Here is a 16,639-nt window from a genome sequence, read left to right on the forward strand (position 1 = left end):
TAATAAACCCTGCCCATCAGCTTGCAAATTGTCCCAACCGGTCCGAAGGGTGAATCCAGTGCTGACGCAGGTCGACTGCGTAGGTCTCTAATTCCACAGGGCTGGCGCGAAACTTCATGCACTGTGTGGATGACAGCGAGGAGACGTCATCCATTTCCATCCGGATAGAAGAGGGACTGGTACGATCTGGACCATGTAATTGGCATCCAGCATGCAACACGAATGAAACACTTTTTCGGGGGTAATCAGGGGCACCTATGAGGGTATCATGAGGTTGTAGGAACCCTACTTTCATGACTTTAAAAGTGATGTGCATGGAAGGTATAAAACTAGTTTTGGGTTCCCTCGCTAGTCGATTTATGATGGGAGTTTCAAAAAAGATAAAGAAAAAGAAAAAATAAGAAAAATAAAAATAAATATGCTACATTTATTTTTTTTTACATTTGAAACTGCAACTAAATCCAGATTTGGACGCATCTTACAATTTCCACAGCGGATGTTTGCAGCAAATCTGCCTTATATTTGGTGGCAAAATCGGCACAAATTAAATGCAGGTATTCAACATATGGATCAAGTTGGCCATCTACTCCGAAAAGAATTTTCATGTTGCAAATTTGATAATGTTCATCGTAGGTCAATTTACGCTTTTTTCTGTTTTTATATTTGTCGCTGGATGGATTTCAAAAGACTCAGTGAGCGCCGTCACGCTGACAGATCTGGCCACGGAAGTTGCCGTCGCAGATTTTGCAAGATTCTGGATATTATTGGTTTGGCAAGGCGATACGAGAACATCACAGAGGATATCGCTCTCCTTTTTCCGCATTCCAGTCTCTTGGAGATAATACCGCCGAGACGGAGTAAACATGAAGCTATTCTTGCCATCGCGCGGCTTCTTTCAGCGGAATGTCATCCTATTCAGGTAGTGAAGATCTACCTTGAACGATACCATTTCTCTGCGAGCGGTTCTGTTCCCCCGCAGGTCTATTGCCAGATGTAGTCAATGGAGTCATGCGCTATAGAAGCTTAGCAGTTAAGCGTCAAATGAAGCAACGTGCTGCAGTCTCGAGCAATGAAAAATTAATTAAGCAATGCTCTGTTGGGCTGTATCCGGCTTCCGAATGGGCTGTAAGTAGACAATGTCCTACAGGTTGGCAGCGCTAAGGGGGGCCAACGTTACACAAGACTCGGCAGGCATTAAGTGATGAGCTATTTAATGCTCTGCAGGGTGGCAGAACACCTGCAGGTTGCTTGCAGCGCTTGCGTAATGAGCAGTGATACACTGCATACCTGCAGCAGGCAACGATACAGCGAATCTTCAAGGATTAATGGAGACGGATATCAAAGGTCTGGTGGATGGGTGCAACTAGGAAGCTTTCTCCGAAATGCAAGACCTGGATGCACCGATGATGCAAAGCTGCATTTGTCACATTGTGCATGCATGCAGAAGCCTAACGAACGCAAAGATGAATATTTACATTTACACCTAATTATAGCTGACCATTCATTGTACAATGTTTGTTGTTAGATGCATATTCATTACTGAATACTCAGTACTGACTCCTTTAACCCCTTAACAACTCATCTCTGCAACCAAGTTTTGATTTTCCGATTGCATTTTTTTCCCACCCTTCCTCCAAGAGACCTAACTTTTTTTTAATTTTTCCATCAAGATAGCTGCATAAGGGCTTTTTTTTTTTTGCAAATCAAGTTGTACCTTTGAATGATAACATTTGTTTTACTGTGATGTTTTAAAAAGAAAAAATGGCAACAAAATTCCAAGTGAGGTCAAATGCTGTGAAAAAAAGATGAAATTCCGCCGTTGTTTTTTTTTTGTTTTATTTTTACAAAGTTCATTGTGCTGTAAAAATGAATCGTAAGGTCAGTACGATTACGGCAATACTAAAAATTGTATAGTTTTTTTTAAGATTCCCCAAGGTGCCTCACAAGGAATCCACCACTTAAATGCTGCTACAGAGGTTGACAGCAGTATTTAGGTGGTTAAGCAGCAGCCATCTGAGCTAGCTCAGTTTGCTGCTGTTAGATGAAGGGGCTGGTGATATTACAACTCCTGAGATCGCTCCATAGTTGTAGGAAAGGTGTGTTGTTCTATTTAGGAGTAGGAAAAGTCTAATGCTGGCTGATGTTCGAGCAGGTGATGCCAAGAGGGGCAGTTAGGCCTAGAGGAAGGACATTAATTGGAGAGGTTTGACGTCATTGAGTAGAGTATGGAGGTGCTGGGATCAGTGATCTTAGCAAAAGCTTGGTCATCAGAAGTGACAATGTGTCCTCTATAATTAAGTGGAGACTGAACGAAGAGTTGAGGACCTGGAAGTGGTGGCTGTGTGATTTCTGAGGAGCTGTGGGAGTGGGAGGAGGAGATGTTAATCGAGAGTGAATCTTAAAGTGCTGTCTTGTAAAATGAGGCTTAGTGATCGGGCAATGGGAAGACCATAGTGGCCAGGGGCTGACAGTGTTGCTCCTTGTAAGTTATGGGTCTGGGCGAGTTCTGTGTGGGATGGTAAGGACTTTGAGGTCTGTGGGCCCTGTAGATCTGATAGGTGGTCTGGAGGCACAGTCTCTATGAATTGTGGTCTGGAGGTATAGTTTATACGAATTGTGGTCTGGCGGTACAACATCTATGAGTTGTGGTCTGGAGGCAGTCTCTATGAATTGTGGTCTGGAGGTACAGTTTATATGAGTCTTGGTTGGAGGCACAGTCTCTACAATTAGTCATGTTTGGAGGCACAGCCTCTATGACTCCTGGTCTGGAGGCACAGTCTCTACAATTTGTTATGGTTTGGAGGTACAGCCTCTATTAATATTGGTCTGGAGGCACAGTCTTAGAGCTATGGCTTGGGAGAACAGTCTCTATGAGTCATGATCTGGAGTCAGAGTCTCTATGAGTCATGGTCTGTAGGCACAGTCTCTATGAGTCATTTTCTGGAGGCACAGTCGCTATAAGTCATGATTTTAAGACACAGTCTGGAGTGACGGCACTGTCTCTATGAGTCATTTTTTGGAGGCACAGTCTCTACTATGAGTCCTGGTCAGGAGGCACAGTCTCTATTATAAGTCGTGGTCAGGAGGCACAGTCTCTACTATGAGTCGTGGTCAGGAGGCACAGTCTCTATTATGAGTCGTGGTCAGGAGGCACAGTTTCTATTATGAGTCGTGGTCAGGAGGCACAGTTTCTATTATGAGTCGTGGTCAGGAGGCACAGTCTCTATTATGAGTCGTGGTCAGGAGGTACAGTCTCTACTATGAGTCGTGGTCAGGAGGCATAGTCTCTATTATGAGTCGTGGTCAGGAGGCACAGTCTCTACTATGAGTCGTGGTCAGGAGGCACAGTCTCTACTATGAGTCGTGGTCTGGAGGCACAGTCTCTATTATGAGTCGTGGTCAGGAGGCACAGTTTCTATTATGAGTCGTGGTCAGGAGGCATAGTCTCTACTATGAGTCATGGTCAGGAGGCACAGTCTCTACTATGAGTCATGGTCTGGAGGCCCAGTCTCTACTATGAGTCCTGGTCAGGAGGCACAGTCTCTATTATAAGTCTTGGTCAGGAGGCACAGTCTCTACTATGAGTCATGGTCTGGAGGCCCAGTCTCTACTATGAGTCCTGGTCAGGAGGCACAGTCTCTATTATAAGTCGTGGTCAGGAGGCACAGTCTCTACTATGAGTCATGGTCTGGAGGCACAATCTCTATTATGAGTCGTGGTCAGGAGGCCCAGTCTATTGTGAGTCGTGGTCAGGAGGCCCATCCCTTGAGATGCTTATCTTAGGGAGAAGAAAATTATCCATACAAGCCAGATCCTTATCTCCCATGACCTCGTATGTCAGATGCCCCATACATATTAGACTGTAAACTGAGCCCAGTCTAATGTGTATGGGAATCTTTAAAGACTTAAAAACTTAGCTCTTGGCAGTCAGAGAGCGGTGACTCCATAGAGGGACAGAGAGAGATAGGGAAGCCTGACAAGTGGGGGAAATATGCAAGATGTGAGGACTAGTGTAATGGAACCTCGTGCCACTGGGTGCATTTACTTTTTTCCTAGTGAACGTGTCATGGAGGCTATAACACTAATATCACTGTGATTGTATTTCAAGAAAGCAAAGAGTGGTAATAATGCAACAAGCAACAGGTGGAAGAGTCTCTGTACAGACATAGCGGGCTCTTCTCAGAATGGTTTCCTTTATTAGCAATCAGTCTCTGGACAGGAATGGAGGGAACTTCTTATAATGGGGCTATGCACAGTCTCTCATAACAATCTGCAAACATACTCGAAGCTTCAATGGTTATGGGCATCATTAAAGTGAAAAAAATTCTTATTACAAATGTTAGTGGTTACATTTAGGAAATAAAATTGCACTAAGTTTCAGTCGACAATCTTCATTCATTCATTAATTTTCAGACCCCTGATGTGCAGTTTGTAGCCTGATCCAAGCTTCAGATTTTTCTTCTGTAGATGTGCCTCTCCTAGTAATATAATCTGGATATAATCTCTGTGCATATCCATGGTGTTGCTGTATTTATTATCTCATATATCAACACAGCTTCTGTGCTTCATGTGCTGTCTTCCTTATCTACTGTTTTCTCTGCCCTCCTTGTAACTGTGCATGCTTCCTACCCTCTCTAGGATGTGGAGATCTGTGTACAACTCCCTCACCATTGTACTAAATTGCAGTTTAAAATATTTATTCCTACATTTGTTTTCAGACTGGTGATATACAGTTTGCAGCCTTATACAAGTTTCAGATTTTTCTTCAGCAGACGGGTCTCTCCCAATAATATAGTCTAGATATACGGTAATCTCTTTGTGTATCCAGGTTGCTGCTATTTTCATTAGTTCATATACCAGCACAGCATCTACACTTCATGTGCAGCTTCCTTATCTACAACCTGTTTTCTTTGAGCTCCCTGAGACTGTGCACGCTTCCTTCTGTCTCCCTTATCTACAACCTTTTTTCTTTGACCTCCCTGAGACTGTGCATGCTTCTTCTGTCCTCCTTATCTATAATCTGTTTTATTTGGCCTCCTGAGACTGTGCATGCTTTCTACTGTCCTACTTTTCTGCAACCTGTTTTCTTTGGCCTCCCTGAAATTTTGCATGCTTTCTTTTGTCTTACTTATCTTCAACATGATTTATTTGGTTTCATGAGACTGTGTATGCTTTCTCCTGTCCTTCTTATTTAATACCTGTATTCAGTGTCCTCCCTGAGACAGTGCATGTTTTCTATTGTCCTCCTTATCTGCAACCTGTATTCCGTGCCCTCCCTGAGACTTTGCATGGTTTTTACTATCTTCCTTATCTACAACTTAATTTATTTGGACTGTATGAGACTGTGCATGCTTTCTACTGTCCTCCTTATCTACAGTCTGTTTCCTTTGTCCTCCCTGAGACTGTGCATGCTTTCTTCTGACCTTCTTAACTTCAACGTGATTTATTTGGCCTCCCTGAGACTATTCAAGCTAACTTCTGCCATCCTTACCTAAAACTTGTTTTATTTGGTCTCCCTGAGACTGTGCATGCTTTCTACTGTCCTCCTTATTTACAACCTGTTTTCTTTGGCCTCCTTGAGACTGTGCATGCTTTTTACTATCATCCTCATATGCAACCTTTTTTATTTGGCCTCCCTGAGACAGTGCATGCTTTCTACTGTCCTTCCTATCTACAGCCTGCTTTCGGTGCCCTCCCTGAGACTGTGCATGCTTTCTACCCTCTCCAGGATGTGGAGATCTGTGTACAACCTCTTCACCATTCCTCCAGATATCTCTGACACTGAGAAAAGAGAGATAGAAGCAAACAGATCCATCAAGAGCAGGAACTTTGATACATTTCTAGCATTTTTGAACAACACTGAGCTGGAAAAAGCTTTAATAAACACTCTGTAGTAGCAAAACAGTAGAAAATTGTTAATGAAGATTATTTGGAAAGAAGCTTAGTTTTGTATTTAGAAAAAAAATGAGAAATAAAAAAAATTCTGTGTACAAAGTTTTTGACAGAATGTTTGACATTAGTGTTAGCTGTGTCGTTGGTAGACCAAGTGCCTTTCTTCTGGTCAGGGAAGATACAGGAGGTTGGTGGACATTTTGGCCAATGGTGGGAATTCCAGCCTTAAAAGGGTTTTTCTGCATGGGGGTGAGGGCTGCCAATGATGTGACATCCCCACGTACCTGCCGAGATGAGTGCGTGATCGGCAGGCGTCGTGCATGTGTCATTGTAGGTATGTGAGGTCGTAACGTCATCCTCCCAGCGCCAGATAATCCCATTGAATAAAAAAGACCTCCATTATGGCAATGCAGTAAGTTTAACTGCAGTGCTATAAAAAATAAACCACAGATATAACAATGAGTTGCGCTATTTGACAAACTCAGCTCTGCTAAATCTGAAAAGAGCAGGTCTCAAGCTCCATTAAAAAATAATGAGAGTCATCCTGGCAAACAGGTCATTGCAGGAGTGCTGTACTTTGTAGGTCTCCGCAGAGCCGGCTTTTCTTCAATGTCATTCATGCACTTTGTGTGGCAGTGAGAGAGGGGGAGGTAAAATGTGGAGACTTGGGAAGGGGGATCCTAATATAAACCAATTAAAATAACAAAGCCATAATCAGAAGGTGACATTGTCTGAGATCAACCGGAGAGAACATTCTTTTGCATGAAAGCCGAGTAGGTTTCAAAGACTTTTGGAGAGGCAGAGAGGAGAAGGGGCAGGGAGGCTGGAGGATAGCTTTTTTGGAGGAGGTTTCGGGGGGAATGTAATACCGGGGATTGATGCAGCTTCTTATTTCTACGGGGACCTCGCCAGAATAAGTGAGAAAACTGGAGATCACAAGGAAGCTACTGTGCATATTCCAGGAGAAATTAGAAAAGAGCTTAGTGTCATGGAGGTGCATACGACTTACCAGCGTTAGAGGCCAGGTCTACTCGAAATAATGAATTGGGTGGTAGAGATGTGTAGAAAGACCATTGGGAGCTTTTTTGTCCATTCAAAGTCTAATTTAGCTCAAAAAGGCTTCCACGGTAGAAATACGAGCCTTAACTCTTTTTCAAGGGTCTGGAGTTATTGCGGGGTCCCCTGCGTTGTGTCCACGGAGAAGCCAGAATAGTGGGAAAACTGGAGATCACAAGGAAGCTACTGTGTTTATTCCAGGAGAAATTATAAAAGAGCTTAGTGTCGTGGAGGTGCCTACGACTTACCAGCGTTAGAGGCCAGGTCTACTCGAAATAACGAATTGGGTGGTAGAGATGTGTAGAAAGAGACCATTGGGAGCTTTTTTGTCCATTCAAAGTCTAATTTAGCTCAAAAAGGCTTCCACGGAAGAAATACGAGCCTTAACTCCTTGTCAAGGGTCTGGAGTTATTGCGGGGTCCCCTGCGTTGTGTCCACGGAGAAGCCAGAATAGTGGGAAAACTGGAGATCACAAGGAAGCTACTGTGTTTATTCCAGGAGAAATTATAAAAGAGCTTAGTGTCGTGGAGGTGCCTACGACTTACCAGCGTTAGAGGTCAGGTCTACTCGAAATAATTACTTGGGTGCTAGAGATGTGTAGAAAGAGACCATTGGGAGCTATTGTGCCCATTCAAAGTGTAACTTAGCTCAAAAAGGCTTCCACAGTAGAAACACGAACCTTAACCCCTTTTTAGGGATCTTAAGTTATTGCGGGGTCATCTGGGTTGTGTCTGCAGCACCCCAGAGTCCTGGTCGTTGCAGTGCTGTGGCTCCGCCACTATGGGGAGCTATGGTGCGTCTGATGGCACTGAAGGAGTTCATCGGATCAGGTATCACAGACACCAATACATTTCACAGCCGGGCCTCCGGGGGGAGCTAAGGGTGCTATTCATTAGGCCACTCCCCACCATAGTGGGTAAACTGGGGGTCAGGCAGGAAGTTAGATGAGAAAGCTGACTGGGTTGGAACCAGGCAACACCTTGTGGCAGAGGGTGTTGTGGGGGAAGATACAGTAGGGTCTCTGTCAGGGGTGGGATCCTGACAGAGGCTTGGCAACTTGAACGAACGTAACGGGACCGTGCCTGCTCCGGGTAGCGGCGGTGCCCAAGGAAGGACTAGAAGAGAGATAGATTGTGCTGAGTGAGAAACGAGACCACGCAAAGGAGAAATACCAGTAGGAGTCGTGCTGTAAGACCGAAGCAACATCCTATTGAGGCGCACTACCGGTGGCCGGAACGCCGAGGGAGTATCATAACATTCAGCTTCAAGCAATACTTCAAACAGCGGCAGGACAGTCAGTCTAAGGCGGGCTGTCTAACTTATATCACCTATGCAGTCTTGGGGGGCAACTTGTGGAGAGGGGCGACTCTAGGGTCCCGGAAGAGCTCCGAGCCTACCCGTCAAACGGGTGCCGTCCCAACCAGAACATCAGGGAGGGACGGGGGATTAGCAGAACATCATCTAATCGAGTTGTGAGGGAACTTAAGAAACAGACACAACAGTTGTGGGGGACTTTCCGTAAGCACAGCAGGGAAGGACCACAACACATAGCGCTAGTAGGAAGGCACCGATTTCCACCTGTGAAGAGAACTCTGGAGGTGCCATTGGACCGGCCGGACTTGCGCAGCCTGGTGAACCGTGTTCCGGACTGAGGACTCAGAGATCTTCAGTAAAGAGGTAAAGAGACTGCAACCTGGTGTCCTCGTTATTTACTGCACTGCACCACTACAGCGTCACCACCATCATCCATATCTATTATTCACTGTACGCCCCACGGCAGGGTCACGGACCGGGGCCTAGCCGCCGTGACAACCCCGGAGCAGAGACTCAGAGGCCCGGTACCGGGTACCCCTCGGCCCTGCGGCGGTGGGGGCGCTACATGTCCACGGAGAAGCCAGAATAGTGGGAAAACTGGAGATCACAAGGAAGCTACTGTGCTTATTCCAGGAGAAATTATAAAAGAGCTTAGTGTCGTGGAGATGCCTACGACTTACCAGCGTTAGAGGCCAGGTCTACTCGAAATAATGAATTGGGTGGTAGAGATGTGTAGAAAGAGACCATTGAGACCTATTGTGCCTATTTAAAGTCTAACTTAGCTCAAAAAGGCCTCCACGGTAGAAACACAAGCCTGAACCCCTTTTCAGGGATATGGAGTTATTGCGGGTCCCCTGGGTTGTGTCCACGGAGAATCCAGAATAGTGGGAAAATAGGACCATTGGGAGCTTTTGTGTCCATTCAAAGTCTAACTTAGCTCAAAGAGGCTTCCATGGATAGACTTGATAGGAAAACAAGCATTAACCTCTTTTCCAGTATCTGGAGTTATTGCGGGGTCTCCTGGGTTGTGTCCATGGATAAGCTGCTGGCTGGTAAAGCGAGCCCAAGGCAAGTGTAATCAGAATCTGTAGGGACAAAATCAGAACTGTAATAGTTGAAGTAGCCAGAGTCAGATGACAGGGGATCAGTCAGTGCGCAGTCGAACTACCTGGGGTCAGGATTGAGTGAGGGGGCAATCACAGAGTCAGGGTACAAGCTGGGTCAAGATCAGGGTGAAAACACGAGAGTTCGGGAAGTAATCCAGGCACATGAGATATTATGTGCACTATAAGGCAGTAATGAGATATTCTGTGCACTATATGGCAGTGATGTGGTATTATGTGGGGTGTATATTATTGGCACTTCATTGCAGTAATCTGAAGATTATTAGAACTCAAAATGGAAGTCCACAATTGTGTAGAATACTCCTGTTTCCACAGGTGGAGGACCCTACTTTGCTGGTTGCCCAGGGCGGCATTCAGTAGCCCTTGCTTTGTTAGGACCTGATGAATGGGTGGAAGAAATGAGAAGCATTTGATGATTTATTGCTCCGTGTACCTTCCCTCTGTGGTAGGCCGGGGCTCTCCGATGCCGTGTGATTTGTAATAAGCCGGATACTGGATGTATAAAATATCTATCATTCTGGAACCTATTGGCCTATGGCAAATTAAATAATACAATTGAGAAAACATTGACGTGACGCCTGATATATGCCCGATCAGCGGCGCACTACATTACATTACCATACATAAAAGATGTGTATTACCAAAAATACATTATGGATTATCGTTAATGGTCCGACAACCACCAGTCTGCATTAGAGGCAGACACCATTAACCACCTGTTTACTGGAAATTACTTCTGTTGTCATATTTACAGGCAAGTTCCATTTCCACCGCGATGTCGGGTATGGATTACAGCGGCGCATGACGGTTGTGACTGATGAAAGTGGAGATCTTCCTAGAGTTGGCGGTAAGTTATTGCCCGTATTATACATTGACCTCTGCAATTTATCTATATGAACCAGTGCAGGATTACACTGCTATCCGACTGTCAGTGATCATATGTATGATTAGGCGGTACAATGTTACATTGTATTAAAGGGGACCCCCTTCGCCAGATTTCACCATGCAAACTACATAGATATATTGGACCTGATGAGGCTGGTGTACTTACTCTGGAAATCTAAAATTGGATGTGCAAGCCTTAAAAGGAAACAAGAATTTTACAAGCCCAAAGGGAAACTTTCGAAAAAAGGATTATACAGTCGTAATGCGATGGCGTTTCAAAGTAAGCTCACCTGCCCCAACGGGTCTAAAACGTATTTAAGCTTGTATTGTGAAATCTGTGTATGGCATATTGAACTGGCTACTGCAGAGCCTCTTGGCTATTAGGAACAGGAAGATTTGTGTCCAAGTTTGTGTGATGGGACGAGAAGTGACAATAATGGGGGATCAATGTTCTTTACACGAAAAGCTGAAGAATGTAAAGTAATATCGTGTGAAGGGTTCAGACTCCTCAAGTGTTACTTAAAAGTCACGAACTGACCCGGATTCTCCACCCGCGCCCCCCTTATAAATGGCAGATTGAAGCCGGCGCTCGGTGGTCCCGCGTGGGATTCTTCTGTAACATTTCTCATTTATTCTCAAGTAAGAGCAACGCGTTTCGCTCTCGCTATAGAAAACAAGCTGATCAACAACGAGCGTCAGTCTGAGGACCGGGGGCAGCGCGGCAATCATCCCCGTCACCCCGCGTCTCGCCCTCGTCGTAACTTTCCGCGTCCAGGGAGGCAAAGTTCTTAATAAACAGAATGAGAGAACAACAAATTTATTCTATGACTCTTAAACCTCTCGGAATCGTCCCAGCGCCACTTGCAGATAATGTGTGACCCGCGTCCTGGGATATTTCTATTTCACTTGTTTAGACGGCGTTCTTGGATTTGTGAATAACCCATCATTAAGATGCAGGGAATATTATTATCAGCAGCTGCCCGGCATTCTCTGCCATCCACAGGGCATGAGCTAAAAATCTCATTTCTTCAAGGGGATGTCCATTTTGGCCTCTTGTAATAAGTCGATACTTTTTTTCCAACTGTTCTGACTCCTAACGATCAGCTTTGCTCCGAAAAGTAACTCGCAACAAGTGTTCAATTTTTCTGCAGCACCCCCACAGGTGAAATGAAGTATTACACCATTACTTGTTATAAATAGTGTGCTTTCTGTGTACTCCAAGGACATGTAGGGTCCTCCCGATGTAATAGGAACTGATCTCTGCGTTAAATAATAAATGATCTGACCCTAAATAGAAACATTTCCCCAAATATAATTGATGGGGGAGTTAGAATTGTTATTTATTTTTTTTTCTAAACTAGGAAATCCCATTAAAGCGATGGTTCCATTTTGTACATTTATGACATATTCATACCTAGTTGCACATGCACAGCGCTCTCCATTTATTTGTAGGAGAGCTAAAAGAATTGCAGAGCAATGCATAAGAAACAATGGAGAGAGCCGCACATGCGCAGCTTCTCAGTTCTGGCCAACGCATGCTTCCATCTCGCTCATTTATTGAATAATCATAAGTGTGATTGACGAGAGACCCTCTTTATTGGGGAATGATTGGCCGCTGCCTAGAAAGCGGAGGTCAGCTGGCATGCGCTTCTTTCTCGATTTATTTGTAAGGGATCTACAAGTAGTACACTGGAAAGAGCTGCGCAGCTTCTCCGTTCTGGCCAGCGCATATTTTCATCTTGCTCATCTATTGAGTTATCATAAGTGTGCTTGACGCGGATCCCTCTTTAATGGGGCATTATTGTGTAAGGGGCTGGACCAGGGTAGTAGTTGTGGCCAATCACTCTGATTTGTTAGTGCCCTGGCCTTCCATTACAGGCAAACTCTGGCCATCTTTTTGTATATCTGTGCCTCTCCTCTCAGCGTCACCAGGGTCATCTCTGTCCCGCTGCAGGCGTTCATGAGTTGGTCTTATAAAGATGGAGACACAGACCGGTTCAATTTTCAAACAAACAACTTTACTTTTTCTCAGCACATTTATAGTCCTTACAGCATCATGAGTGGAATCAATGCCTGTTTCTTTCCCTCTGCTTTCCTTCTCCTCACACTGCACGTACCCAGGACGGACCACGTCACACAGTTCCTCTAGGTCCTCCCTACCCAGGTCTACAATGGTCAGTCCTTCCTTGAGCTGTTTCGCCCCAGTCGAGGGAATTACTATGTCCGTAGCTAACTGATACTTGGCGGATGACTTGCCCTGTGGTACTGTACTTCGTGGGGACACAGCATACTCCAGTTCCATGCTCACTATGTCTGGGAGTTTACTCAGCGACCGTTTCGCCCCAGTGCAGAGGGCAACTGCCCAGGCCATAAGTCGCCACATATGGAGCTAACTGTGCCCCTGTCCAGCCACATGCGCAGCCACTTCTTTACTGACGTTTCGTGATGGAGCTCTGTCATCCGGATAAACGAAGGTCCCAGGGGTAAAATATCAAGCACTAAATGATAGTCTTGAAAAAGTGGATTATGCCCTAGGAATTAGTAAGACTTGTAGTTTTTGGAGCCTGAGAAAGTTGGACATTTGGACATGACTATTCCGTGTACAATAGTATGCCGATTAGCTGGAATTTTCATGAATCAGTGAGATGTGAATTAAGCAGAGGAAAAGTCTAATCTCCTGTTATTATTGGGTCATATGATGACGGAGGGTGCCGGTGGGTAGCGAGGGGATTCCCATGTTAGAGGAGGTTAGCACATCGGTGGGGAGCCGCAGCTTTTTTCTCCCTCATGAGTACAACGAGTGACGCAGTTGCCAGTGGAAGCAGATATAAAAGGACGAGACGCCGGGGATTAAAAAGGTAAATAGTACAATTGTAAAACCTGTAAAATAAGCTGAAGAATGGAGCGCGCACTGCTGGCTGTGATACTCAGCTTATTGATGATGACTACGAAATGTAAGGTAAGTACTATATGGATAAAATGCACAGAATATAATATATAAACATATAATTTGTAATTAGTAGTGAAAACAGTAGAGTTATAAATACTATTCTAGTAGTTATAGAAATAAAAAGAGATTGTATTATATTTCTACTGTCTACAGATGGCATCATAGTAGATATATTCTTGTACATAGGGGCAGTATTATAGTAGTTATATTCTTGCACATAGGGGCAGTATTATAGTAGTTATATTCTTGTACATAGGGGCAGTATTATAGCAGTTATATTCTTGTATGTAGGAGCAGTATTATAGTAGTTATATTCTTGTATATAAGAGCAGTATTATAGTAGTTATGTTCTTGTACATAGGGAACAGTATTATAGTAGTTATATTTTTGTACACAGGAGCAGTATTATAGTAGTTATATTCTTGTATATAGGAGCAGTATTATCGTAGTTATATTCTTGTACATAGGGGCAGTATTAAAGTAGTTATATTCTTGTATATAGGAGCAGTATTATAGTAGTTATATTATTGTACATAGGGGCAGTATTACAGTAGTTATATTCTTGTACATAGGGGCAGTATTATAGTAGTTATATTCTTTTATATAGGAGCAGTATTATAGTAGTTATATTCTTGTATATAGGGGTCAGTATTATAGTAGTTATATTCTTGTATATAGGAGCAGTATTATAGTAGTTATATTCTTGTATACAGGAGCAGTGTCATAGTAGTTATATTCTTGTACATAGGGGCAGTATTATAGTAGTTATATTCTTGTATATAGGAGCAGTAATATAGTAGTTATATTCTTGTACATAGGGGACAGTATTATAGTAGTTATATTCTTGTATATAGGAGCAGTATTATAGTAGTTATATTCTTGTATATAGGAGCAGTATCATAGTAGTTATATTCCTGTACATAGGGGCAGTATTATAATAGTTATATTCTTGTGCATAGGAGCAGTATTATAGTAGTTATATTCTTGCATATAGGAGCAGTATTACAGTTGTTATATTCTTGTTCATAGGGTCAGTACTATAGTAGCTATATACTTGTACATAGGGGCAGTATTATAGTAATTATATTCTTGTATATAGGAGCAGTATTATAGTAGTTATATTCTTGTACAATGGGCAGTATTATAGTAGTTATATTCTTGTACATAGGGGCAGTATTATAGTAGATATATTCTTGAACATAGGAGCAGTATAATAGTTATATTCTTGTACATAAGAGCAGCATTATAGTAGTTATTTTCTTGTACATAGGAGCAGTATTATAGTAGCTATATTCTTGTACATAGGAGCAATACTATAGTAGTTATATTCTTCTACATAGGAGCAGTATAATAGTTATATTCTTGTACATAGGAGCAGTATTATAGTAGTTATATTCTTGTATATAGGAGCAGTAATATAGTAGATATATTCTTGTACATAGTGGCAATATTATAGTAGTTATATTCTTGTACATAGGGGCAGTATTATAGTAGTTATATTTTTGTACATAGGAGCAGTATTATAGTAGTTATATTCTTGTATATAGGAGCAGTATTATAGTAGTTATATTCTTGTACAATGGGCAGTATTATAGTAGTTATATTCTTGTACATAGGGGCAGTATAATAGTAGTTATATTCTTGTATATAGGAGCAGAATTATAGTAGTTATATTCTTGTACATAGCGGCAGTATTATAGTAGATATATTCTTGTACATAGGAGCATTATTATAGTAGTTATATTCTTGTACATAGGAGCAGTATAATAGTTATATTCTTGTACATAGGAACAGTATTATAGTAGTTATATTCTTGTACATAGAAGCAGTATTATAGTAGTTATATTCTTGTACATAGAAGCAGTATTATAGTAGCTATATTCTTGTATATAGGAGCAGTATTATAGAAGTTATATTCTTGTACATAGGAGCAGTATAATAGTTATATTCTTGTACATAGGAGCAGTATTATAGTAGTTATATTCTTGTACATAGGAGCAGTAATACAGTAGATATATTCTTGTACATAGTGGCAGTATTATAGTAGTTATATTCTTGTACATAGGGGCAGTATTATAGTAGTTATATTCTTGTACATAGGGGCAGTATAATAGTAGTTATATTCTTGTATATAGGAGCAGAATTATAGTAGTTATATTCTTGTACATAGCGGCAGTATTATAGTAGATATATTCTTGTACATAGGAGCAGTATAATAGTTATATTCTTGTGCATAGCGGCAGTATTATAGTAGTTATATTCTTGTACATAGGAGCAGTATAATAGTTATGTTCTTGTACATAGCGGCAGCATTATAGTAGATATATTCTTGTACATAGAAGCAGTATTATAGTAGTTATATTCTTGTACATAGGAGCAGTATTATAGTAGCTATATTCTTGTATATAGGAGCAGTATTATAGAAGTTATATTCTTGTACATAGGAGCAGTATAATAGTTATATTCTTGTACATAGGGGCAGTATTATAGTAGATATATTCTTGTACATAGGAGCAGTATTATAGTAGTTATATTCTTGTACATAGGAGCAGTATAATAGTTATATTCTTGTACATAGGAGCAGTATTATAGTAGTAATATTCTTGTACATAGGGAGCAGTATTATAGTAGTTATATTCTTGCACATAGGGGCAGTATTATAGCAGTTATATTCTTGTACATAGGGGCAGTATTATAGTAGTTCTATTCTTGTACATAGGAGCAGTATTATAGTAGATATATTCTTGTACATAGGAGCAGTATTATAGTAGTTCTATTCTTGTATATAGGAAAAGTATTATAGTAGTTCTATTCTTGTACATAGGGGCAGTATTATAGTAGTTATATTCTTGCACATAGGGGCAGTATTATAGCAGTTATATTTTTGCACATAGGGGCAGTATTATAGTAGTAATATTCCTGTACATAGGGAGAAGTATTATAGTAGTTATATTCTTGCATATAGAGGCAGTATTATAGTAGTTATATTCTTGCACATAGGGGCAGTATTATAGTAGTTATATTCCTGTACATAGGGAGCAGTATTATAGTAGTTATATTCTTGCACATAGGGGCAGTATTATAGCAGTTATATTCTTGTACATAGGGGCAGTATTATAGTAGTTCTATTCTTGTACATAGGAGCAGTATTATAGTAGTTCTATTCTTGTACATAGGAGCAGTATTATAGTAGTTCTATTCTTGTATATAGGAAAAGTATTATAGTAGTTCTATTCTTGTACATAGGAGCAGTATTATACTAGTTATATTCTTGTTCATAGGAGCAATATTATTGTAGTTATATTCTTGTATATAGGAGCAGTATTATAGTAGTTATATTCTTGTACATAGGGGCAGTATTATAGTAGTTATATTCTTGTACATAGGAACAGTATTATAGTAGTTATATTCTTGTACA

General features: G+C 41.8%; 1 long non-coding RNA gene across 1 annotated transcript in view; it reads left to right on the forward strand.

The window, feature by feature from the left end:
• The first annotated feature begins 1,005 nt into the window (after positions 1-1,005).
• LOC143768688 (uncharacterized) overlaps positions 1,006-16,639 on the forward strand; it is a 97,613-nt gene continuing 81,979 nt past the window's right edge. Inside the window, exons 1-2 of the long non-coding RNA XR_013213992.1 lie at positions 1,006-1,125; positions 10,141-10,233. This is a non-coding gene — a long non-coding RNA (uncharacterized LOC143768688). The remainder of the gene's footprint in view (positions 1,126-10,140; positions 10,234-16,639) is intronic.

This window comes from Ranitomeya variabilis, chromosome 4 (genome assembly GCF_051348905.1).
Source record: "Ranitomeya variabilis isolate aRanVar5 chromosome 4, aRanVar5.hap1, whole genome shotgun sequence".
Lineage (NCBI taxonomy): Eukaryota > Metazoa > Chordata > Amphibia > Anura > Dendrobatidae > Ranitomeya > Ranitomeya variabilis.